Raw genomic sequence first — 26,152 nt, forward strand, 5'->3', positions numbered from 1 at the left:
GCCATCTTTGAAGCTCTGGAAGTCAGAGCTTCCCACCAGCATGTGAACGAACCAGAGGATGAACTTCAAGTTTGCCTCAGTTCTCATCTGTACTACAGAGACATTAATGGAGACTAGTGGCTGCCCGAAAGGTAGGAAAGACATTAAAACATGCAAAACAGTGTAGTATGCTTTGGAAAATGGTCAGTAGTAATGTAAAATTGTAACCAATGTGCTAAAACATGCAAAAACAATAAACCTGCAACTTCCTGGTGTGTTATTATATCAGGCCTAAATAATGGATTGGCTAACTTTTAACAAACGAGTGGTTACACTACAACAGACTGTTGCTCAGTCACATCTTTATCCATCTGACAAAGATGTTAGTATCCACAGAAATGTTAATCATCTATCAGAAGTAGGTTTATGAGTACATTCACCCGAGGCAAGAAAACAAAATCGTGTTTGCTCAAAAGAAAACCTGCTGACTTCAGGTCAAACTTCATGTCACACAACGTTTTGAAATGTTAATTGGGCTGCATTTCTACAGCATATCCAGTCTAATAACCAGTCAAAGTGCTTTTCAATGTTGGCCTCACTTTCACCCATTCACACACACACACACACACACACACACACACACACACACACACACACACACACACACACACACACAGATGGCAGAGGCCACCCGCAAGACTGCTCACTAGGAGGAGTTAGGGCTTTGCTGTCTTGCTCAAGAACAGAAGGAGATGAGAATCGAACCAAGAACCCTCTGATAACCAGACAGCAGCTGAAAAGGCTGATGCTGCTTTAGGGTAACTTTGTCACCAAAACGTGACAAAAAAAAAAAAAAAAAAACCAAAACTGCAGTCAAGCCTTTGGGTAGGTGACGAGAAGAGAAAGAAAGAAAATAAAACGGACAGATAGAAACACAGACCAGCGAGTATGTGGGTGTGAGAGAAAGGAAAAACATGAATACAACATGACTTCATAGGTCAGATTAGGTCTCCACCGTTTGCTCCCGCTTAATTTGATTTGCATGATGGAGACAGAGCACCATTGTCCTTTTGGTTCACGTTCAGCTGCATCTGGGCTACAAAAACACAACTCACGCTGTTATGATTTAGCAACAATATGTTTTAGGGAGAGTGCGAGGAACCATACAAACAACAGGACTGGGTATCTGGGATTATGCCAAGGCTAACTGGGGATATCTGAATTCCAGGTCCAGGGGTATTAGTCACTACATTTTACAAAGCTGTGTCCATTTGAGTGTTTTACACAAATGTAATGTTTCTTCCTGATGTTACACAATGTTTCTATGTACGATCCACTAAAATATTACAAGTGTTAATCTGTTAAATGTGTTTCTATTTTCATTTTGGCACCATCTTCGGTTCCAAGCGCTCATGACTGTGCCGTTTCTGGACTGCACTTCCCAGAGATCATCTGTCAATCCACCAGCGTGGGCGGGGCTGTGATGTATTTTCCCTTCTGTCTGATGGAGATTGAGTTCCTGTAGGTGGCGCTCTTTTCTTTGTTGCCATCGCTGCTCATGCTAACCACTCTTTTTCTGTTTATGTCAAACAAATCACTGTTGCCTTTTCTGGTCACCTAAAAACACATCGCCTCCTGTGTGTCAGAGGGTTTTTCCCTGGAAAAACCTGCCAGACAAAGTGCGTTTTAAACAGTAAAAGCTTTCATGAATTAGGTTTAAGGTAAATTAGCATTATGTAACATCTGCTGGTGACACAGAGTTGACAATTACATGTTTATTTATATGAGACTGTCGCAGATGTTCAGTGGGTTGTTTGCTTATGGTGGCTGGGCAATGTCACCAGGCCTTCTCGCTCTAGAGAAGTTATTTCTCCAATTACTGCAAAAACGAAAGAGTCAACAAGAGCTGGAAACGATCATTGTGTTTCAGATCTGCGTAGGAACCCTGTTTATAGAACTGGACTGTTTTTTGTTTTAGTGTAGAAATAAAAGCAGAGAGAAGAAAACAAGGAAATAAAACAGCAAATTGAATCCATGCAGTCACAAAATATGGTATTACAACAAATTAGGCCCTGGCAATAAGCTGCAGCCATTCAGCGACAGACTCAGTACCAGCTGCCCTGCCCTGCCCCATGCTGACACTCAAATGACTAATTGTTCCAACATTTGGGTAACAAATGAATCTTTTCATATTCCAATCACACAGGAAGCAGCAGGGCTTGGATGTGGAATATGACCTTAGCTGTATAAACAACATTGTGGCCAGATATTCCCTCTATGATGGCTGCATAGATGTTTCCATCAAGCACTTCTAAATAGACTATTTTTGGATTCATGCTCCACCTATCCATAGTTTGTGTATGTGTGTGTGTGTGTGTGGGCGAGTGCTGTGGAGGAGGTTAACACAACAGGGCATCAGTCCATCGGCTCTCACCATCCCCACCTCGGAAAACACACACACACACCTCCGCAGCCACCTTGTCTGCACAGCTCTTTTCCCCTCGCTCTAAAACTGAAATTTGTCCATAAAAATAACTTTTTATGCAAACAACCGGCACCTCTAGTCTAAAAATATGCTCAACACACACAAAGATCACGAAGCCAGAATAACGGAAAAAGACAAGAAAGGCAGTGGAAAGAAAAGAGGGAGCTAGACTAGAAAACAGTGTGACAATCAACAGAAACTGGTAGGAAATGTGGCCATAGAGCTCAGCTGCGAATAGAGGGAAGGCATTCTTGAGAGTTTACTGGGACACACACACACACACACGCACACGCACACAGGCAAGAATCTCTGGGGGCAGATGGAGACAAAGCTCAAACACAGGGAACAAGTAAAACATTTAGCATGCCCATGGCTAGAAATAGCTGCAAATGCAGTCATTCATAAGGCATGGGGATGGGAATGGGGCTGCCCCGCTACAATGTGTTGCCCCATACTCTAAATGCTGCTGGCTCGCTCCTGTGAAATGGTTTTTGTGTGTGTGCGCCTGTGTGTGTGTGTGTGTGTGTTGAGAGGGGCTGCACATGCATGTGTTTGAGAGGAAGTGGGGAGACGATGCAGCAGCAGTGGGCTGTTAGCAGATTAGTGCTGCAATGATTAGTTGGCAGAAAATTGACCCGTGATATTTCTGATAATCAGTTACTTGCGGAGACATTTATGAGGTAAAATATGAAACATTTGCTGGTTAAAGCTTCACAAATGCTAAATACCTTAGCTTCTCCTTTTCATAATAGATTTTATCCCCTGCTGGGAGGTGTTTTAGTAATGTGTAGCCTACCAATACGCATGTCATAAAAATACCAACATTTATAATTCCCCATTTGCTACATTTATAATTTACCATTCGCAACTGAAAAATATGTCAGACACTAAACGTACCTCAAGAATCTCAAGGGATATTGGCTCACAATTTAAGTGAAATATTTGGCTAAATATATATACAGAAATCCAGCCAAGGTAACTTGCTATTAGATGACTACCTAGCAACGCAGCTAACTTCCCTGTGAAATTCAAGCAGCCACAATTGTTTCTGTAACCGCTTACTAATTTGAAAACTTATAAGACTTGATCTCAGATGTATCTATATACTGAATTTATACTGAATTTCCTAGGTTAGGGTGTTAACTTTACGATGCTCACACATTAGGGAATGTGACACACACACACACACACACATATAAAAGACTGTGACAAACACTCGCATGTGCACACACCCCACCTCCACCCCCAGAGACAGCTACCTCAGACACAATTTATAACTACTTTGTAATTTTGTAAATGTGTCAGTATGGAAAATATGTAAATTTAAGTCATCTAGTGCCTTCTGTTCGTCTGTTCTTGCAATAAGCATTATCACTTCTTTTTAAGTTGCTCTCTGAGGTCGGATTTGAACCCAAGAACCCGTACTGCTTATATTTATTTGTTTCTTTTTAACTGCATTGAGAGAAACCATGTGATTTCATTGTACGTATGCATAATGACAATATAGTATAATGACACTTCCCATGGTGTCCCACAGCTGGAGCTTATGCAAGTTAAAGCAAACACAAAGACGACTAAGAAATACTGTTGAACCAAGGTTTGACGGTGTGTGTGACACAGAGATGTGTGACCTAAACATAAAACTCACACCATCCCTTTTAGTCTTAAAACCAAAACAGCTCCCATAAATCCAACTGCTTTTTCGCTCGTCTCTCTCTCATGTCACCATCATCTGCTGTGAACTGTACATCTGGCCTGACAGACGATGAATCACCTCTCATACATGTGCGGCTTCGTCATTGCAGCCCTCATGGCCCATTAACACAAGCCATAAAACACACACTGACACACCAAACGTCAGGATATCATAATGACGTCTTGAATCACACTGGAGCCATTTAAAAAGCCAATACACACTTTAGAGCCCGTCTTTTATGTGTGTGTGTGAAGCCAGACACTCAAAGGGAGGCATGTGTCATGAACAAAAGCCTTTATTGCCGTTCTGAAGTGTTGATTTAATTGCCTTTGAAACATAAAACAGATATAATCTCACTGTGTGCGTGCACGTATTAACGGTTATCTCCGGGCTCGCGTTTGCAGCAAAGTCGGTGGCTATTTGTTCATTTCCTCGCCCGTCCTTTTTTCCCCTCCACTCCCCACCAACCCTTTAAGACACCGAGCCAATGAGAAGCTCTGATAGGACGTCGGGGCAGAGCTATGGCGATCAAAGAGTCACATCAATGGGTCAAACTCATAGACACGAGTTAAAAGTGGAAAGAGGAAACGGGCTAAAGCCGTAGCTAGCAGTGCCAGTAAAAGAGCTCTTTGAAAAAGGGAGTGGCCGGCCAGCAACAGTCCCAAGTCCAACTGGGTGCGGCCGGCCTGTGTGCCTCAGCTGACCCGTGGTGACCACTGATGTCTGACTCTAAACTCTAAAAATGACTTCACGCTCCGTGTGTGTGTGTGTCCTCTGTGACAGGGAGAGATGTGTGGTGGTGGCCAAAAGGTTAAAGAAACAGGCCTGTTACAGGAAGATCACTGGTTCAAATTATGGATGGGAAAAACCTTCCCTCAAGAACCGACCACTGAAGTGCCCCTTGGCAAAAATCCAACCTCTGATACTCCTGTTCTCTTCAGTTTTGTTTCTCTATCTACTCTACATGCAGTTGCACTGGAAATATCCCGGTGACATCATGTTGTGTAAGTTTGGCCGGAAAAACACACCACCAAACCACGAAAACTGACTCAGACGTAGCTCCCAGCTATAAGGTGATTAAAACACGTGTAACTGTACAAACAGTGCTCAGCAAACCTTGCCTGGAAAAACAGACGTTTAAAAACAAGTTTGGATTTTGAGGCCTGAAAGCAAATGTTGCACCCAACTTAAATGCCTTCATGTGTTCGTGTTTTGGCCAGAAAATGGTTAAAAACAACAAAAACAACAACAAAACCATGAAGTATGGAAGCACACTCTGTATTATTTGGTTTTCTTTTGGCAAGTGTGCACCTGAAACCCACCTGGAAGGAAACACAGCTAGAGGACAACATCTGATGCCAAATTTTACCAGATGGGTCACATGCTGCATAATCTGAATAGCTTCAACTATCAACACAGTTACACTGATGTTGGCTAAGCTAGCTAAGGAGGCTACATCACAACTTGGGCCATATTTTGTAAGCATTTGTTTATCATCTGGGCTTCGGTTCTAGCAGCTAAGCGTGGATTGCTTTCTCTCAATAGGCTTTTATAAACTGTTTTCTGTAGCATAATTTAGTTTATATCCACTGAATATGCATACATTGTGATTTCTTGATTTATTTTCAATGGTTCTACTCGATTTGCTTTTAACTTCTTCTTCTTGTAAAACACACTGTAACTTTGTTTTGAAAAGTGCTACATAAATGTTGCTGTTGTTGGCACTTATTGCTGGGAAAGTCATATCTAATAATCCAAAACAACAAGTGCATGCACAATAATTGAGTCAGCTCTATCCAACAAAACTCAAATATAATGCAGAGAGGGGCAGAGCATAAAGGGGGGAGGATTGATGGGGAGAGGAGAGAGATGAGATGGGTAACAGGCGAACGAGCGAGGCAGTGATGGATACATATAATAAAGGAGGGAGGGAGGGGGCTATTAGGGAGTGAATAAAGGAGGAGGGGCCGGTGGCCAAAACAAGAGCTTCAGTGTCATTAGTCAAGCACGACCAACAGCCTGCAAGCAGAGCAGGAACACACAAACACACACATGGACCCTCAGAAAGACACTGAAACACACTGGCATATACAGCCAATTAGGAAGGAGGGGCAGAGAGGGGGGAGATGGGGGGGATGGGGGGGATGGAGAGAGGAGAAAGATGAGGAGGCTGTCAGAGATGGACAGATGGAGAGGGAGTCAGGGGGAAATGGAGAGAAAGGAAGAGTGAGAGGAGGAGGGAGAGATAGAGAGCGTGAATAAATAAATTAAAAAAAAAAAAGCATGGTCACTAGTGGGTGGTAGGTGTAAGGAATTAACAGTTCTCCAATACCAGCCAAAACTCAGCTGCCCTGCTTTTATTCTTGCAGCCGTTCCCATGGCAACACACGTGCACACGCACGCACACACCTCATCTGACCACCATTGTGTACTGTGATAGCCACTGCAGATAAGACGGCGAGCTATGACAAGGCTTTTGTCTAAGCCTGGCCTATATTTTCTGTAGTGGCAAGCATACTGATGTGATGTTAATCCATTCAGACCTTAATCTGGATTTCCATAATTTTCCAATGGTTTACATTAAGGTAATACAGGAGAAAGCAACTCTGCAGTGGGCAAAGCGTCTGGGGCTTGATAAATGAAAGTGGTAAGGGCCCACAAATCAGCCAACACACAAATGGCCAAGCCTCTTTCTCTGCTTTATCTGTTTCTCTTGCTCTCTTCTCTCTCTCTCTCTCACACACACACACACACACACACACACCAAGGATGTGTCAGCTTCCCTGTTTCCCTGCAGGGCACTGGTCCAAATGTGAAATCAATAGTCTTGTCCCAAGCCTCAGAAACTCAAGTTACACACACACACACACTCACACACACAGGGGCTCAGGTGGTCTGCTGCAGTGGGCGCACACACACACACACACACACACACACACACACACACACACACTTAAAACATGATGCAGCACTGCAGCACCACACAGCAAGGCCCGGCTGATAAGAAGACAAAATCCTCCCTGCATCAAATGAGGGCGGCACTCTGCTCTGATGAAAACGAGCAGCCGAAGCCACGTGCAGCTGTTTCCACCGTCTCGTCTTGTATCTGGAAAACTCACTCAGCAGTTTGAACAACTCATGAAATTCTGTTTTGATTTTTTTTGGTAGTTTAGTACAGCTTAGTTTGTCCCTGGACCCCAAGACCAACAGAAGTAGTGTAAGTAAAAGTAAAAACACCAGCTGTGATCATTCCAGTTTGACACCTGTTGTTGCAATAGGGTAATTAATTTCAAATTGGGATGCCATTGGCTTTGCTGGGTGAAGTCAACATAACGAAGCCCTTTTGGTGCATTTTCACACTGTCTGATGACCGCTGCTCCTTCCAAGCTGAGATTGTGCCAACAAGTGTCATTTTTCATTGTCTCGTTCTCGCGGCTGGTCGAGAAGACGAGGAGAAAGGTTTCATCTGCCACCTGCTAGGGAATACACAGCACACTGCACAAACAACACCTGCCCGGTGGCACCCATGTGGGGGCTCACTTACACACACACACACACACACACAGCACTGAGAATGAGTGCATGAACAACACCTTCCAACTATCAGCCAGCCATGCATAATGCTCTTCAAGGCAGACATGAGGACTGAGAGAAATATGTGCATTCAAACATAAGTGAACACACACACACACACACACACACACACACACACACACACGCCCTCCAACAGCAGCTGCGTCCCTTGGTTAGCACACTACATTTCCCATATCCCCTCTGGAGGTGCTATGACCCTTACTGCTGGCCTCTGATTGGCTCCCGAATTTTCAACTGTCTCATTACTTTTATGCAAGTGAAATAACACACACACACACACATACACACACACACACACACACACACACACACACACACAAATGATATTCCAGCCTCACCACCTCCAGCATTCCTGCCGTGCCAATCTTGCCATCCCTTCCAATCTGGAATGCGTGCGCACACACACACACACACACACACCACACACACCCACACACACACACACAACACACACACACACACACACACACACACACACACACACACACACACTTAACTGTTACTTATCTCCCACCGGTCTCTGTTGGTGGTTGTGAGTCAGATGTCTTCAGCCACGGGAGGTGGGTGGCTGGTTGGGTAGGGGTTAGTGTTTCAAGGACAATCTGTTTTAAGATGCCACAATGCATGAATGAAGGCGGTTGCTATGACAGCGGCATCAAGGAACAATGTCATGCTGCCTGTGTGCCTGCATGTGTGATGCACATGCTGAGCGGTATTGACAGCTGAGTGTCAAAATATGTCAGCGTCCCCAGCTGACACCTCCCCAAACACACACACACGCACACACACACACACAAAGAAAGACTGGCTGGCATTAATTTCACTATGTATTTCTGTATGAACTCGTCTAAACACCCACATTAATTACTTGATCTTATATCTCTGAGCGCAAACAACACTCACACACAAATGAGCGATGGTATAAAATTTTGCTTTTGCCGCCTGGGTAATACTATCTTCAAATCCTTCGGGATGACAGCAGGATGTCCATCGCTCACATCAACCAGCCAACCAGCTGTTCCCACCGTGAAAATAGCCCGTTCTAAAAGAAGGCGAGTCGTCGAGCTGTCGGTGACACACGCTGATGCATGACAATCCTGACACTTAACCTAACCCAATTTTTCAGACAGACCACATGACCACATTTTCTCTTCCCTCTCCCATTGCACCTCATCCTTCCTCTAGGTGGCTGTGATTCATTTTGTCTTGTCTCGCTCTTTTTTTTTTTTTTTTTCCCTCCATGCGTCGTCCTATTTCTATCCATTTCCTCCCCACATGCGCGCATGTTGGGGAATGAGGGCACAACATTCATGTGACACACACACACACACAACCCTGGATCAGCCATAAAGCCAACCCAATTTATCCCTACTTCCTTGAACAGGAGCAGGCTTCCTCCTCCCAGCCTCAGGCGCTCTAACCAGTGGGGTCCCAGTTCACTTCCTTCCACGCTGCACTTAATACAAGCTGCCTGTTTGTTTTCCACAGTGGAAATAATTCACTTAAGTTAGGGCCTTTGTCTATTCACATGCAACCTGCAGTGTTTTTTTTTTTTTTTTTGAATTTTCAAAATGTAATACTCTCTCTTCCAGACTTTCATTTCTTAATAGATGCTTTGATATAAAGGCAACAAGACGACGAATATCACAATTTGTGACACAACAGTGGGTTTAAAGTCGCATATTCGCCCAAAAAACAAAAAACACATCACAAAAGAGAAATCACCACGTTAATTCTTCACATTTTTCCAGACGAAGGAAAAAGGCTGCTGCATTCATTCCCATTCACAGACAGATCAAGCCTGTGTAAGGGTGGGAATGAGGAGAATCAGGCATGCCAAGTCGCCGCACTTCTGTGAAAGTGAGGGAGTGAAGGCCCGCTGAAGGGAACATCTCTCTGCAGCAGACCACAGCCACGGTTCGCCCTCACATGGTTCCACTTTAGGTAGGAATTATCTCCCTTGGAGAGGAAGACTCTCCCCTGACAAGATCCTCTGAGGCTCAACTCTTCTTTCATTTGGCCCTGATTTACAAGGCCTGCTCACTGAGGCTTAGGGGGGCCCTTGCCTGTCTATCTCCCTGCACTCCCCCAGCTCTGGATTTACCTCGCTTAATACCGAACAGCAAACACACAAACCCGCAGTGTCAGGTGGGGAGTCCACTCAATGGAAAATGTATGGATAGTTGCTGATTTTAAGCCACTTGCCACTCATGCATGTTTGAGATGCTGCAGTAAAAAAAAAAAGGAACTTCAATATAACTTCACTGGCAGCTTCCTACAGCTACAGATGGTGTTACAATAAAGATCTCAGTGGTATTACAGCATGGCAGCATCTGTTGATTAAACTAAAATACAAAAAAAAGAAGTCGGCAAAGCTTACTGGCAGCAGGACTCGGTGTACAACTCAAGTATTGTTCTTCTTTTTTCCTTGGCTCAGGATTTATTACCCACAGAAAGTAGCCATGGGATCGCTTACTCATTTTGGTTAACAGGCTTTCTCACCTCTGAAGTGGCTTTCCCTTCTTCCTGATGAGGTTAAAGGTCGAATGAAACCACTGCTCCTCTCGGTGACAGGGCTTTTTACCGCCTGGAAGAGAGACAAGAGACAGGGAACAAAATCCATCAGATGTGATTTACTGTCTATTTTTGTGGCCATGATTGTGAAACAGAATCCACGTCTTGGTTGCCTCGTCCAAAGCCATTAGTCAGTGAAAAACCTAGCTTGTGGATCGATTGCGCTTGTTCTCGCTGCACTGCAGGAGGCTTCGGAGACTTGGCAGCCTGCAGCTGGATGAGAGCAGATAGATTTCACTGTCGGAAGAATGCGGAGGATTAGCTTTGGAGGGAGAGACTTAACTAAGCACCGAAAAAGTGACACGCGTAGCAAGAGAGACACTTATCTCAGAGCTTTGGAAGTAATCAAGTGCAGTCCTCCCTCCATTAAAAACTTCAAACTAATTGCGAGATTAAGAGTGCAACGTTTCAGCTGCTTGGGCCTTCTTCATTTTAACACAAAGCCTTTCAGACCCCCAACTCCCCACACAAACACCAACACACACACACAGACAGACAACGTAATCGGCATGGCAACTGCCACAGGCCAATAATTTCACAACGTGAGTCACAGCTGAAACTCAAACCTTATCAAAACTCCAACTTATGTGTTAACTGTGAATCACTGGCCTCCACCAGGCCTCAACAATGCTGACCCGCATCAAAGATTTGAGCAAATCATTAACTCATCCACATCCATGCTGACTCATAACAGCCTACCCTTATTATAGCCTCAGAGATCTGAGTGCTGAATCATAGCCTGCTAATCAAATTTTATTCAGGTGCATCATAAAACCCCCTTGAGGTCAGATTAAAACAAGCTGAGTCGGAGGGGAAATATTAGTACTATGATTCGGACACAGTGTGTATTTACTTTTGTGTGTGTGTATGAACCGGGCAGCAGATGTCGTGGCTAAGTGCTAGCAAGCTACTCCTGCTGGCCTCAGCTGTTCTTTCGTTTTTTCAACACACCAACTGTTGCTCACGCCACAGCATGTGGCCCTTATCTTGACAAAAAAGTGTGTGTACATGTTTTCATAGCAAATATACCTCTTGCAACAGGGAAACGGTGTCAGAAAGACAGTTTATGTGTACGCGTACATGCATGTGTGTGTTTTTTTTAAGCATCAAAATTGCACTGCTCAGCCTGCGTGTTCCCCCGCCCCCCTCAACGCCATTGTGTAATTTGCACACAGTTAACATGTGATATCATTCAGTCAACACAAGGCCATTGAACAGGTGTGGCAGTGACACATGGATCAGTGCAGCTGCAGCGAACACAGTCGCTCCAGTCACAACAGAGCCGAGGCCGGCGGGCAGCTGCTCCAAGGCCGAAAACTTCAGCGCATAAGAAGGCAAGCCTTGGCGCACATATGCACACACTAAAAACCTACCACACTGTCCCTGGCAATACTGATCAGGCCAGGGAACAATGATGACACAAAAACTTAGGAAATAACAAAACCCTTTGTCAAAAAGCATCTTGCAGTGCAGTTTTACAGACATGCCTCCATCCCAGGACTGAAGACAAACTAAAACCACTGGTCAAATCTGCTTTTTGTTGTAGGGGCATATGGAGAAACAAATTTTCTTACAATGCCTGTAAAAAAAAAAAAACAAAAAAAAAACATTTCATCCAAACTGCAAAAAAGTGCATGTGAAAAACTCAATAGCAACAGCTCTTTCTAAAAAGCAATGACAAGAAAATACCTTCTTTATTGTGGGTGAACTGTTTCTTTAAACCACTGATGTTTTCAGGCAAGAGGTTGTTGTTGTGTGTGACCATGACGGCCGAGATACAACACAATGACGGTTACACAGAGTTTGTCCATCAGGCCGCACAGAAAGCACAAACCAGTCATTAGAGTGTGGCCTTGTAAAGCTACCTGACAACAAAATCAGCCCTTGTGACTGAATGCTGGGAAAACTCTGCGGGCGCTGTCAACAATCAGAGTTAACCAAAAAAGTTGCCCCGTGTGCCACCGTCTGCAGTTACTTTTAATAAACACTTTTTTTTTTACGAGGCCTAATTTGGTGCCTGACTTCAACAACAGGCCAAGGGGAAAACACAGGCTGCTGTGTGCTGCATTCTCCCTGGGATACAGGTGTGTCCTTGTCCACGCAGACTTCCACCCATTAACCACAATCCTGCAGGGCAGCTCATTTCCTGTCAGGGCAGGAAGTGGGAAGGAGGGCAGGGCGCTGAGCCAACAGAGGCAATGAGGATGATGTCACAGGAAAAGAAAGACAAGATTGTTGCAGGGGAAGTCGACAGGAGAGAGGACGGCCAACACTAAATGCTATGAAAACACACACTGGCATTTCTGTGCCACCCACCCAATCTGTGACCCCTTCCTTATCACACTGTAAGATGTTAAATTGTGTGTGTGTGTGTGTGTGTGTGGGTGGGTGAGTGTGTCTGCACCCTGCCTCCCCTCCAGCACTTCCTGAGATGAGCAGCTAGCACATGGAGTGGGCTAGCGATCTACAGACACATTATATTGTTTATTCATAACCTTATGTCAGATTTTTCCACATATACATCATAAAACGGGAAACTGACGAGCGGTCCACTGACAAAGAGTCTTTTCTGCCGAGGATCGAGACACACACACCACTTAACTGATATGCCCGGCGGGCACCAGCGAGTGTCAGGCCCATTCAAAGGGGGTTTATGCCCCTTTTAAAAAGAAGGGTCATAAACTCTCATACTCCTTCAATTAGGCCAGCTTAGTCATGTGAATTCTGATTTTGCGCCAGATTATACTGTAACCCATTGTCGTTCTTCCTTGCCATTTTACTTGGTGAAAAAAAAAAAAAAAAAGATCGCCAGAAAAAGCTGCACTGGAAATTGCAGCCATCACCATCCCTGCAATATTTATTAGCATAACTTATTCCCAAGGCGGTCACAGAGTACACTACAGCTTAGCTAGAGTAAGGAATGAGATAAACATGTGCATGTAACAGAGATCCCCCATTGAAAAACATATTAGAAATAAATGGATAGCAAGAATCCAGAGTGATATAGGTTCACTTTTTAAATAGTTGATGTTCCTTAACCTCTGTTAATTGATAAAATTTTATATAAACGCCAGTCTTTTGGAGATTTGCAGAGAGATTTGTTCTCTGTGGATATGCTCTGTAAAAAAAAAAAAAAAAAAAGTGTTTGTTTTGAATGTGTGTCCTGCCAATATTTTGCATGCACCATTCCCCCAAACCTGGGTTACCTGGAATGTTGCAGAATTATAATGACAGGCAATTACAGCAGTATCATAAACAAAAACAGAAGTCTGCTCTCAACCACAGGTTGCACAAAAAAAAAAAAAAAAAAGAATAAGAAAAATAGCATACCACATCACAGAGACAAGATAGACACCAGACTAGAGATTACTGTTTATAGATGAACATTCCACTCATGCTTGTGTTTCATGACAAGATAGCATCCAGTAAACCTGTGACGCATTCCTTCTGCTGGTTAGAAAAAAGGACCCATCAATGTGATAATCTGGCCGTGACCTCTGGTTCACACAACAAACGCGTACATTCCTGTGCTCACCAATGATCTGTGTCACAATGGCTGGATCCTGGAGTGGGGGTTTATTGATTTGAAACACCAAACAGCATCTTAATCAGGTTTTGAGAGCAAGATAAGAGCCACTGAGCGGTGACCCTGACCATTACTGTAATGCAGAGAGGTATCGCAGATTGATGTTAACCTCCAAAACCTAGCCTCAGCGGGTTAGGTGGCTTCATTAGTCTTCATGTCTACTGCAACTCAAAGTGGCAGCGTCCTCTGTCCATGCACATCGGGCTGCAGGAGTTCCTCCAGATCATCCATTAGTTGTGGTTGAAGTCTGAAAATCTCACCAACTCCAACAATGATGCTTTCAGTGCATCTGAGACAGGATTAACACTTGAACAGCGCACACTCCCCCGCACTATGCAGAAGACATTACACTACGAAGCCCCGCAAGCCTCAATGTAAATTATTAATAACCACTCACACAAGCAAGGAGTTCGTTTAAACTCCGGCTACAACCTAAACAACACCATTCAGAGCGCTACGTGACTCGAGTGCCTTCTGGTCATGTGACGAACACCTGAATTTGCGAATAAGGGATTCATTGTGTGCACCCAGACTAATTGCTAACTCGGGAACAGTTTACCTGCTCGCTTCAGGGGGCCTGACCGGTCGTGAGGACATTGCTCAACCGATCCTCAACCATCATCTACAGAAAACATCACCCATCTCCACGCACACGCAGTCAAGTCTGGTTGTGATTACAAGGAGTTGATCTCCGCTCCTCGGCGGGATTCTCCACGGTCCAGGCCGTGAGCGCTCGGCTCTGGAAAAACCACACATGGTGAGAATTACGGAATAACGCTGCGTCAGGAATGTTCCCACGATGGCCAGTGGGATCTGATAGAGGTCCCATTGGCTGGCTGGCTGGCTGCTGGAGGGGTTTATGGGTAATATAACACACACACAGAGGGGTACATGATAAAATGCCTCTTGCATTGTTCCACATTTGGACCTGATGAACTTCTCCTTGCCTTGGGATCAAGACGTTCTGCTTCAGTGAAAGCATTCGAACAAGCGGGCACTGCTGTAATTTATCTGGGGAGGAAAAAAAAAATTCGCTTTGGACAAATCACAAACTGTTTTGTCATTAGCACAGCTTGCTTACAGCTGATCAGCTTAAGGACAGAAATCTGACTTCTCTCTCACAGTTTTGTTTCAATAAGCTCTCGGTTGGCAGGGATTGGTTGGAGCGGGGGGGAGCGGTGTCAAGCTGGCTGACCACGGATATGCCAGTGACCCCTGGCACCCCAAAGCCGACCACGCTGCCAAACTCAGCGGCAGATCTTGATTCATTCAATGACTAGAGTTGCTTCTATGGCGCGTGGGCCGAATAATCGGGAATCACTAGAGAGTGAAGATCAGCGGAGAGTAGAGAGAGATTAGCAAGCTACTCAGCCACTAACTCAACCCAGCACGGCCCAGAGACTCCGTCAATAGAGGCTTGAGCTGAATCACGGAGCTGCCAGGGTATTAGTCAAAGAGATTTGGCAAGAGGGAGCCACACACACACACACACACACAAACACAGAGTTATTTCATGAGATTAAGCCAGCAGGTTTGAGTGACTGTCAAGGGATTCTTGCACAAAAATGTGTCAATCTACTCTCACCACGGCAGGCATGGCCGTGTCTCATTCAGAGCGACAACATGCTCTGCTGTCACTCGGATTCTCTCTTGTAGGTCGCTGCTGTTACTAGCTGAAGCTCTAGGCGGCTTCAATGTCCTATGTGAACCCTGATTTTTCTCTTTTTTTTTTTTTTTTTTTTTAAGAAGGAGCAGCCTGCCAAAATCAACCTCTACAGTAAATGTGAGGCACTAGCCCACAGCCAAGTGTTGTGAAAGAGCACGACTTCCAGACACTGGCGGAGGAAAACCGAGAATGACCTCAGCATTTCCAAGCCACCGTTTTTTTTTTTGTTTTTTTTTTTGGATGACATCAGCTGCAGTGAAGAACATTTTACTGCTTCTCACAAACTTCCATCCTGCCCTTTCCCCTCCCTTGTCATCCCACACTTCTTTCCTCTTACTATCTCACTTCTTCTCCTCGTCTCTTCACAGGTGTTCCACCACTTCCCTAGTTTTCTTGGCAGCGGCCTCGATGGTAGAGAGAAGGTTAACCGGCAGTCTTGCGAGCAGTGTGGCGATGTGCGGTGACCCTCCGCGTTTCTTGGCGCAGATCACAATGGGCAACGTGACAAGCGGAGGCTGCTTTCCAAACGCTCTTGTTTTCTTCCATGAGGTTTCGCCACATACTTAAGTACCGCCTGGAAAGCGCTGCTACTTTCTAACAGATGTGAGTTGGGGTAAATTTCGTGGTACGAATGAGTGTGTAGTCAAAGATCTAAGGGGGGAAAAGTAGGCTCTACTGCATATTTAATAGCAAAACAAGCCTTTTCAGCCCTAGTTTGTGGCGCACAGCCAGCTTGTGGCTTGAAATGAAGAAAAGTAAAACATATTTTAAGCAGTTTGGAACATTTAGAGGCGGGGTGTGCCTGTCTTCACCTTCAGTATATGAAAGAGTATAGCTCTATCCACTTTGGAGCTACAATTCAGAAGCAAGACAGCTTCAATCCAGTCCGCACTCGAGTCTGGAATCCATTTTCTATGCCTGGCCAGAGACTTGTTTGCTCCAATGATTCAGACACACGCTACTGCCATCATAACCGCACAGACAAACACGACACCCCGACACAATACGACTCCCAGAAGTAACAACAGCGGAGAACACTGTAATCAGTGTGACTGCTCTAATCCTACACTGTCTCTGATACCATCTTATAATGCCGTGTTGAAAGTGATATATTCACGAGAGGAAAACAGAATCCTCAGTGGATCTGAGTGGAATGTAACCCGGCGGTCATTGGGGGGAAAACAACGGGACAAACTCAAACTGGTCTAAACAAGGGTCATCTAAACAGAGGAGGTCAACAGGGAGGAATTTCACAGCAGGCTGAGGGAAAACACTCCAGCACTGTGTCTCATTCTTCCTCTGTCCATCTCTCTCGAATCATCTACTGGTGATGATGACAGACTGTCAGAGTTACCAGCGTCGCAATAAAGACAACCCATCAGACACACACACACACACACCCGCACGCACTGCTGTTGTGGCTTCATGAGAACCAGCTGAACTCTGATCAGAGAGAGCAGAGAGGACAAAGGATGTAACTCTGGTGTTTATCCCAGCTGAAGTGCGGGATTGGTCCTTTCTGATGACATCACAGAGGTCATGCGAGGTCAAAAGTCCATGAAGAGAGACTGGGAAAAGACTGAAGCTGCAGCTGAACCAGTGAAACTGGAAACAGCGGTGTATGGATAGCTGTACAACTATAAATACACACAGAGGCACGGCTATTCGGGAAAACACGTTTTTTCTTGCATGTAGATTTCACTCAAGCCAATGTAACTCAATCTGTGAACCTAATCTATAGATCTTTTTTCTATTTTTGTCATACTCGAACGATGACAGCCGTGTTGGGGGCCAGATTTGAACCCAGATCACTGCAGGAAGGACGCTACCAGGTCAGCTGCCAGGGCATCCCAGTCACGTTGACTTTCACATGCGTGCCTGCTTCTATTTTGAACAGGTTGTAACATCGTAAACATTAATAACTATAACGCCCAAAACCAGTTGGCTTGTGTGTTTCTATCAAAACCATGATTTGCTCCTATTTAATGAATATCAATCCGATGTCAATCACCTTGCAGAAGCCATTTTGTGCCCCATGAGCGAGCTTTTTCAATTTAATTCTACTGGGGATGCAAAATTGCGCGCACTAAAGCAATCCAGAGGGTGGGACATAAATTCACATCTACTTCCGCTTTGATTCCAACTCGCTCATACATCACCCTCAGTCAATAATGCATATTTTCCATATTGCAGTCATGGCAGCAAGACAGCAGATGTAGTACTTCACGTTTCCTCTGAGTTAGCACTTTGTGTGCTCTTACTGGCCCTCCGAAGCACTCCTACCCGCCTTCAGCATTCTGTGTTCTCTGCACGTCAAAGAGCCATTATACACGGCTCTTCTCTGGGGGGTGTCCATCTCCCCCGACAGGCCGACCCATCCATCAACTCGTCCCGTGATTGTCGTGGCGGAGTCTTAACAGGGCTTTGCTGTGCGGAGTACACAGGAAGGTGGAGCAAGGAAAGAGACACAACACCATAAATCACCTCCTCCCCTCCGCCCCTCTGCACACCGATATCTGATGCTGCTGCTGGAATTCCAGACGAGTATTCCCACTGGGATGAGATTCCCTTTTCCAACTTTAAACGCTAAGTTCGGTTTCAGGGTGATTACTCAAATGTGTGTGTGTGTGTGTGTATTTGTGTGGCATGAGGATCAGTGCACAGAAAACACATTAAATTCAATAGCGGCAGCTGAACAGTAAGTCAAATTTCAGAAAGAATACAATAGCTGTATTTCAAGCAAAGAGCCTCACACACACACACACACACACACACACAGTACACCTCTACAGAGTGCCAAAGTGCCTCGAGCGCTTGGTGGCAATCTTACAAGCTGATTGCATGATTAACTGTGCCTCTAAGTGACAGAGAGAGAAAGCATCAAGGCTGTATGTTTCACAAAAGACTCAAGTTTTCCAGATGCCCCCATTTCCTGTCACGTGGTCTTATTATTTCAGCACAGACTGATCCTGCAACTGCGAATGGAGACAGACCATCTGTAATACAGTGAAAGGTGGTGGTAGGAGTGGGGAGGGCGACTGCACACCAACAGTGAGAATTAGCCACCTGCCATTGACAGAGTCACTTTGATTAATAGCTGCCTAAGCGGCTTAGACAAACTGTACAGCAACAGAGGCGGCAACAAAGGGAGAATTAACAGGAGTCAAAAAAACAACTATTAATACAACAAGTGTTACAGCAGATATGTGGACAATAGAAAACAAAGTCAACTCATGTCAGTTGCCCCTGGCAGACTAATGAAGTTTGAATAGAAAATCAGCTAAATGGGTAATGACGCCATCGTTAAAGGACAGTTCCACCCTAAAATACACTTTAGAAAACAGCTGTTGGTGATGTACCTTGCAAATTCTGGGTGATTTTAGCTGTTTGATGGTGTTTTTTCTTATTCTTGTCTATACCTGGCTGGACATAGACAATCTGATGACATGCTGAGACATCACCAGTGCAGTTAGAATGGAGTTTAATAGCAGAAGAGTTGTCATCTGCCATCCACTGCCTTTCTTTCTACATTCACCATTTTGCACCAACGTCCAACAACGATAAAGACGAGACAGAAGAGGCGGATTTCACTGACTGTAGCCTTAACAGACCAGAATGCAATACAGCCACAGGGCATGCTGTGTTTTGAGTAAAGCAAGGAGAATCTTGATTTTTCTTGACTGGGGGAAAAGAAAAAAAAACTCCACTCTTGCTCTCTCCGTCTACATGTAGAACCAACCACTAAACGCAACAAGTTCCTGCCATTTCTCTGAGGGTTGTCAAAAGACACTCTGGGACTTAATCACTAAATAACTCCTTGAATTTGCTGAACTTCATGAATTGATGATACTCACCAATCTGAAAGTATTCAAGGGTGGAATTTTCCTTTAAGAGTGCAATTCCCGGTGGGACTGACCCGTACTAAAAATGTATGTACTCATGATACTGTAAAGCGCTTCTGGAGAAAGCGCTCACCCAGTGGCACAGATTCGAGAGCGAGCGTGCCACAGAGATCCAATTGTGGGCCGATGCGCTACGTTTGTGTCTTCACTTGTCTGTGGACGGCAGTGTGTGTGCGTGTGTGTGTGTGTGCAAGACTGTTTCATCGCTTGAGTGCACCTGCTCAGTGAGGACCCAGATGCATTGCCCTCAAAGGAGAGGAGGGTGTCCTCCTTCTGCCTGCTCAAATAAAGGGTGCAGCCAGACAGAAGATGCTGCCTTGGACAGGCTGACGACATAACACACCTTTACATCAATATCCATGTTTCCTGATGGTGGTGTGTGTGTTTGTGTGTGTGTGTTGCTCAGGGTAGAAGAGATGTACTGAGGCATAAAAGTGAGAGGGTGTGAATGACCCCCTCCAAGCCTGTACAGCCCTATGAAGTTTTTCCCTGTCAGAACGGAAATCAATCATCACCTTATGAAAGACTGCATCTGGACCTCAAACAATTGATTTCCTGCCACAGATGAGACTGATATCTTTCAAGGTATGTTCGAAAAGGCCAACAATCTCACTATCTAGGCCAGTGGTGAGGTTTTGCAGGCGGGCTCGCAAGCCATTTGTCTTTGTTTCCAAATGGCAGGGGCAGCTGCCACCAAAGGTCAGCAAAATGTTACCAGAATGAGGCCCTATAGAGGCCGGGGCCGTGCGCCTGTGACGAGGGGGGATGGGACACACCCAGGTAGAATGAAACATACACACTTTCTCTCTCTTTTCTTGCACCCAACACACCCACTTGCATGGCATCTCGCCTGGCACTGAGAAGCTGGCTCACGGAGAGGTCGAGCCACGCCGCACGCCGCACCCTGTGCCCTTTCCTGTTTCCCTCTAGCCCCCACCACCCAAAGCCAAGGTGCCTCCTATCACTATAGGGCAGACATGATATCAGGTTTCGCTCTCCCTCCGGCTCCTCATCATGGCGTGTTGAAGGCCGTTTGAAGTGCCATCCCTCACCTACCCCGCTCCCCCTTGGCTGTAACAGAATCTGGCTAAACTTACACACACCCAGTCTCTGGATCTTTTGTGTGGAAAAGTCTTGTGCCCAGGGACATGGGTGGATGGGTCAGATGTGGCTCTTGCAACAGTGACTGGCTGACAGGTGGACTGGCAACACACAGCCAAACACACCAACACACACACATATGCACGCAATAAACAGCCTCCAAACATCTCTTCTGCCTCACATGTGCATATCTCTTAGGATCACTCCTCAGTCCTCAAGCCAGAAATTTCTTTGACAACTGTTTTTCTCAGCTAATCTACTGCATCCCGAGCAAATAAAGCATACAAGCAAAGGATGAAAGAGGCCAAAGGGATGGGAGTGTGTGTGTGTGGGGAGGGTGCAGGGAGATGGGGAATTTTTTCCCCCCTTCACTCTTGGCAAAACAACTCGGAGTGGCTGAATGGGAAAACCATGTATCTGGTTATGTTTTTTGTTGTGTTCTGCAATTTCCTCCCAAAACACACACTCTGTCCCTCCGGGTTTTCTTTCAAGATGCTCGGGAAACGAAGGCGACACTGAAATCCCTCACTTGTGCTCTAAAACAAGGGCAGCAAAAATGACACGCTCGCTTTTGACAGATGTTTTAGCTTGGTTAGTGGAAACTAAACCCGTGACTAAGCTGTATACTACACTGCCTTTGGGTTAAAGTTTATGTGCATATGCTTGACTGTGATATAATGTACAGCCTATCACATGTCTTGCACAGTCCAATTGCTGTGTATATGAAGTGCTTGTGCTGCTGTGTCAGTAGGTATGGTGCTACTTTTTAATTTGCTAAGATGTTTGCACCGATGCCACCAAGGTAAGTTCTTGTTTGTATACTGTTCCTGGTGAATAAAGTGATACTAATTCACTCAGGCGGCTTCACTCAACTTACATAATGTTGCAGTACCCATGATGACAATAATCCTGTTTATACTGTTTCGTACTGTGGCTTCTGGAGTCTAGCCACGTGCCTAAAATAGACCCATTAAAAAAAAAAGTTGCCCAACAGTTCAAATCAAAAGCAAATATTTAAAAACCTCAACATTTTACATAACCAGCTCATAATTAAGTTCTTAAGAAACACATTCCTAGGGCTTGCAGCACCAGCACAGGAAAACAGAGCTTCAAGCAACAATGTCCAATTAAATAAACAACAATATATCATTCAGTTTTTCCAGATGTGCTCAGGACATCGCTCATTTTCCCCTCTCTTCCTGTTCTATGTTTCTGGCGAGACAATGAATGAGATCTGACTCTAGACTTCTGCTATTTTTCCTCTCTCAATAGCACAATGCAAAGCGTAACATGCTTTAGGCATCAGCTTGGAAAGGGGGACGGACCACAAGGCTAGTAGTTATTTTCAACACATTAACTGCACTGTAAGCAAATGACTTGCATTGTTGCTGTTGTCTCTGTGCCCAGAATAGTGTGCGTCTACTGCTTTGTGGATGCAAATCTGACCCGCCTTGAGGATACAGACATCTATTATAATGTCAGCATGGTGGATAAAAACCACGCCAAGTGGCCTCTTGGCAGCTTTGTGTGCACTCTTTATGATTCCACTGTCAAAAAAAAAAAAAAAGTATCAGTCTTCAGGTGTGCTTGCCAGGAGTTTTATCTCTTTTCACTTGCCACCCAATTAAAAGGGAGCCTTCTCTTCCTTGGCAAAGCAAATAACACACTTAGACTCAAGCGGGGCATGTTTACTGAGCGCAAACCTGGGCTCATATGGTCGCCAGACATTGGCATGACATGCTGCCCTTGTGCAAAACGACCTTTGAACCCCACGGTCAATGAAGGGTCATTATCCTTACAGTGTTAATGTAGTGTGTCTGAGGCTGAGGGAGGGGCGGGGGGGCTGTTCTCTGTCTATGGGGCTATAGTCCCATTGACTTACAGTCATATGGTCTGTTTGGGAGGCTCCTGTGCTTTTGCCAGTGTAAACATCATGTATTACAGCCTTTATTTACCTTTTTAGATTCTGCTAAATCGTTAAAAGGTGCAACTATTAGTATTTAAGCCCAATGATACTACAAATGTGGCTTTGCTTTTCGTGCTGCTAAGTAAAGGGGACATTAATGTGGCTAACCACTGGTCAAATTGGCTACATTTTACCTAATGTGTGTTGCCGGCTTCATCCAACAATGGAAAGTGAAACACGGTTCAAGAGCTACAAGGAAGCAGGTTGGGAGGCAATAAGCTCTTTGCCGGCGTTAAATAGGTTCATTAAAAGGTAGGAAACTGTTTAATTTGGCAAATCCGCCGTTGTGATATAAACATTCAGTGTGATAAAACCATCGGCCATTAGCTACCAGCAGCTGATAGCCTCCTCCCGCTAAACAGGGTGGAGACTAAAAGCTCTCCCGTTCACTTCAATTAGATGCAGAAGAGAGAAAAATAGGTTGAAAACACAACCACCACGCACGACAGAGCCGGGGGCGCTTACATTTAGCCAGATAAACAAGAAAAAGCAAGAAACAATGGGGTCATATTCAGGTGTCACTCTCCAAAAAAAAAAAAAAAAAATCTGTGTCTTTTCCCGGTCGGCCCAAACGCTGCACACCCTGTTTCTTCCCAAGAAAGGGATTGTTCAATGGCCGCAAAGGGGGGAAAAAAGACAAAAACCCATTGAATCAAGCCTCTCAAGCCTTCACACTAGTACAAAGCGGTCGGCAACAACACCACAAGTGCTTCCATTGGAGTGTCTTGTTTTGTAAATGCGCCGTGGTCCTTGTCTTTTTTAAAAGTCTTATCCTAACCCCCTCCCTTTCTCCGTTTCCCTTTCTTTCGGCGAGGACACACAGGCTAGGATGGGTTGCCGCTATAATGGCTAAAAAAAAATGTCATTTATTTACGACAGGCCTTTTCTGAGTATAGGAATTATCAGGCACCAAGACGTGGAGGTGTTAAATGAAAACAGCCGGTGATAGTAAGGAAAAAAAAACACTTACAATTGGGATTCACAACGAGGGTCCTCTCCTGTGTTCTCCAATGGGAGCAAGCGCCCAACCCTCAGGGGGAAAAACAAATAAAATACCTAAGGATATGTGGAATTATCTGTATTTTAAAATATCTACAATAAACTATCGGTTGTCCTCATGTTTTCACACGTCGCCTCCTCTACACACAGTCCCATTCCCTTTCCCATTCTTCTCTCCTGGAGCTGCTGAGGAGACACGCTGCGCGTCTCCGTCGTTTCCTGTCCAGCCCAGAACCCGCGCTGCCTTCAGGTGCCGGAGGGGAAACTTGCAATCCCAGCATGAACGACCCAATAAAGTGTTAGATATGATTTGGGAGAATTATAATTGTATATTCCTGAGGTGCTTAGACGACACGTTTTGGGCGCAACGATTGCCCAGCTGTTTGATTTTAAACATAATTTTAGGCAAAATGCCCAGCGTGCATTTTATTATCATCATTCTACCGCCACAACGCAACATAACCCTTTGTTGCTTTATTTACACAATAAAACAGCAGCTGCTGAACAGCTACCTTCGCCACAGAGGTCGTTTTGTCATAATTTCCCTCAAGAAGCACATCAATGCCCCCTTCACGTCCTGTGTTATTAAACGTAGGCGCTTGCGTTGGCACCTGAAGGCAGCACCAACAGGCAGCAGTTAACGTCCCACTGAATGAGTAAGCAACCACACTAGAAACCACACCAGGGCACTGCATCGCCTCATGCTGACATTGACCCAAAGCCGACACCGACACACAAAAGGGACACGTTCCAGATTAGGAGATTATTGCGCTTGATCCATATGGATATACAGAATTACCAGCCAGTCAATCCTCCTCATCCATTTTCCGAGTTAGAAATAAAAGCTACATTTTGGTAATTCCCATAATCCCCCCCACTTCATAATCCCATGATTTTGTCAGCGTGTGTTGCCGCACAAAGTAACATTTTCTGTGACTGCAGGTTGGCGTCAAACCCCTTTAATCTCGAGTTCTAACCACTTCACGTGTATTAATACAGAAACTAGCACTGAGGCAAGTGTTAAGTAAAATCTGCATATAACAGGATGCTGTGGTAAAAACACAGTGTTGCACTCGATATCAGTTCGTGCTGAATGGCTGTTTTTCCCTTCACTGGTTACAGTTGAAAAGATGCTTTCAACAGGCTGATCGTTGCGCTCTTTCGCCATCTAGTGGAGACACAAAGTAATTGCAGTGTAATCTCACCCACTGTGCAGATGAAGAGCCACAGTTTGACTTCTCTTTGAGTCCAGACTTTTGATTTATTACCACTTTACAGTCTTTAAAACGATATTTGTCTATTTTATCATTTTGTTTACTGGAGTAAATTTTGTCAAGCACAATATTTTAAGTAATCTTCATCAGCAGTTATGATCCATGGGTGTGGAAAGAAATTGTTTGCTGCTCATTCTCTTCTTTGCATCTAGTTCTCTGAAGATATCATGTCACAATCATGTGAGTGTTTATCATTTATTGTTTGTTATTTATGTACATCACATTGTCATATCAGCAGTTTTGTTGCTTCATTATATTCATCCACTTAAAATTACGCTTAAGTATTACACTGATGTGAATTATTGATGTTTCAGTTTCAAGGTAAAAGTGGCAGATACAACAAGGGAACTGGCAATTTTCCATCCTCATCTTGCTGAGAAGACAAATTTGGAGTAACTCTTGGCCGTGTGCGTTATCAAAACATTAATTTCATGCCCAATGTGTCCTTATCTTAATTCTTCTGCTACACAAAGCAGCTCAGTGTCGTTAGATTTGTAAAATAAAACAACAAAAAAGCTAATTTTGGCTTCAGGTTCAATTCATAATCAGTTCCTTTAAAAAAAAAAAGCACGGATAAATATGCAATGTTATTGATGTGAATCATTGAAGCTTGTGTCTTTGCATTAGCCAGAATATTGAGATCTCAGATTGAGTCCAGTTATTTTTGGATAATGTTGGGCTGAAGAGATAAGGAGAATACAGGCTTAACGATGGGAGAATGTTCTACTTGGACGTTGTATTGCTATCAGTGTTGTTATATGTTTTTGATACATCAAGAAACTCTTGTCTGGTCTGGCGTTCACATTTCCAGGATTTCTTTTCGCATTCCCTTTGATCACTTCCTCAGCTGAGCGGTGGTACTATTACATAAAGCTAATCTCACTTCAGTTTGATAAGAAAGTCAAATTTCATGAAGCACACACGACACTGTCAACCCATCTTCTGCAACTCTCTCTGTTCTGCAAACTTTCCACATGGTACACAGGGCCAATGCACTTTTGGTCACTCACTACAGTGCCCTGTACGGCTGCAACCATCCTGTATGCCATGCACATTGATATTTACACATGTACTGTGGTCTGATGTCTGTAATCTGTCACGGGAATATGCACCGAATGCCGTAAAATTCTGTAACAAATACAGTGAGGTAAATGGAAGAGCTCTTCCGATAAGAACAATGAGTCTGTTTCACATAAACCTACTGTGCATCTGCTGGTGTGGTTTCCATGTGGTAACCTCTCCCTCATTCTCTCTGTCATACACACACACACACACACACACACACACACACACACAAAGACAGTGTTACACACTGCAGCAAGTGTGCAAG

At 44.6% G+C, this 26,152-nt stretch overlaps 1 protein-coding gene across 4 annotated transcripts in view; it reads right to left on the reverse strand.

Annotated features, from left to right (window-relative positions):
* Positions 1 to 23,724, reverse strand: part of raph1b (Ras association (RalGDS/AF-6) and pleckstrin homology domains 1b) — a 48,629-nt gene extending 24,905 nt beyond the window's left edge. For all 4 annotated transcript variants that reach the window (XM_030072335.1, XM_030072325.1, XM_030072315.1 and 1 more), the window contains exons 1-2: positions 23,520 to 23,724; positions 10,257 to 10,341 (exon numbers count right to left, since the gene is read on the reverse strand). The gene's annotated coding sequence lies outside the window, so the exon portion shown is untranslated. The remainder of the gene's footprint in view (positions 1 to 10,256; positions 10,342 to 23,519) is intronic.
* Positions 23,725 to 26,152: the final 2,428 nt, after the last annotated feature.

The sequence above is a fragment of the Myripristis murdjan genome, chromosome 2 (genome assembly GCF_902150065.1).
Source record: "Myripristis murdjan chromosome 2, fMyrMur1.1, whole genome shotgun sequence".
Lineage (NCBI taxonomy): Eukaryota > Metazoa > Chordata > Actinopteri > Holocentriformes > Holocentridae > Myripristis > Myripristis murdjan.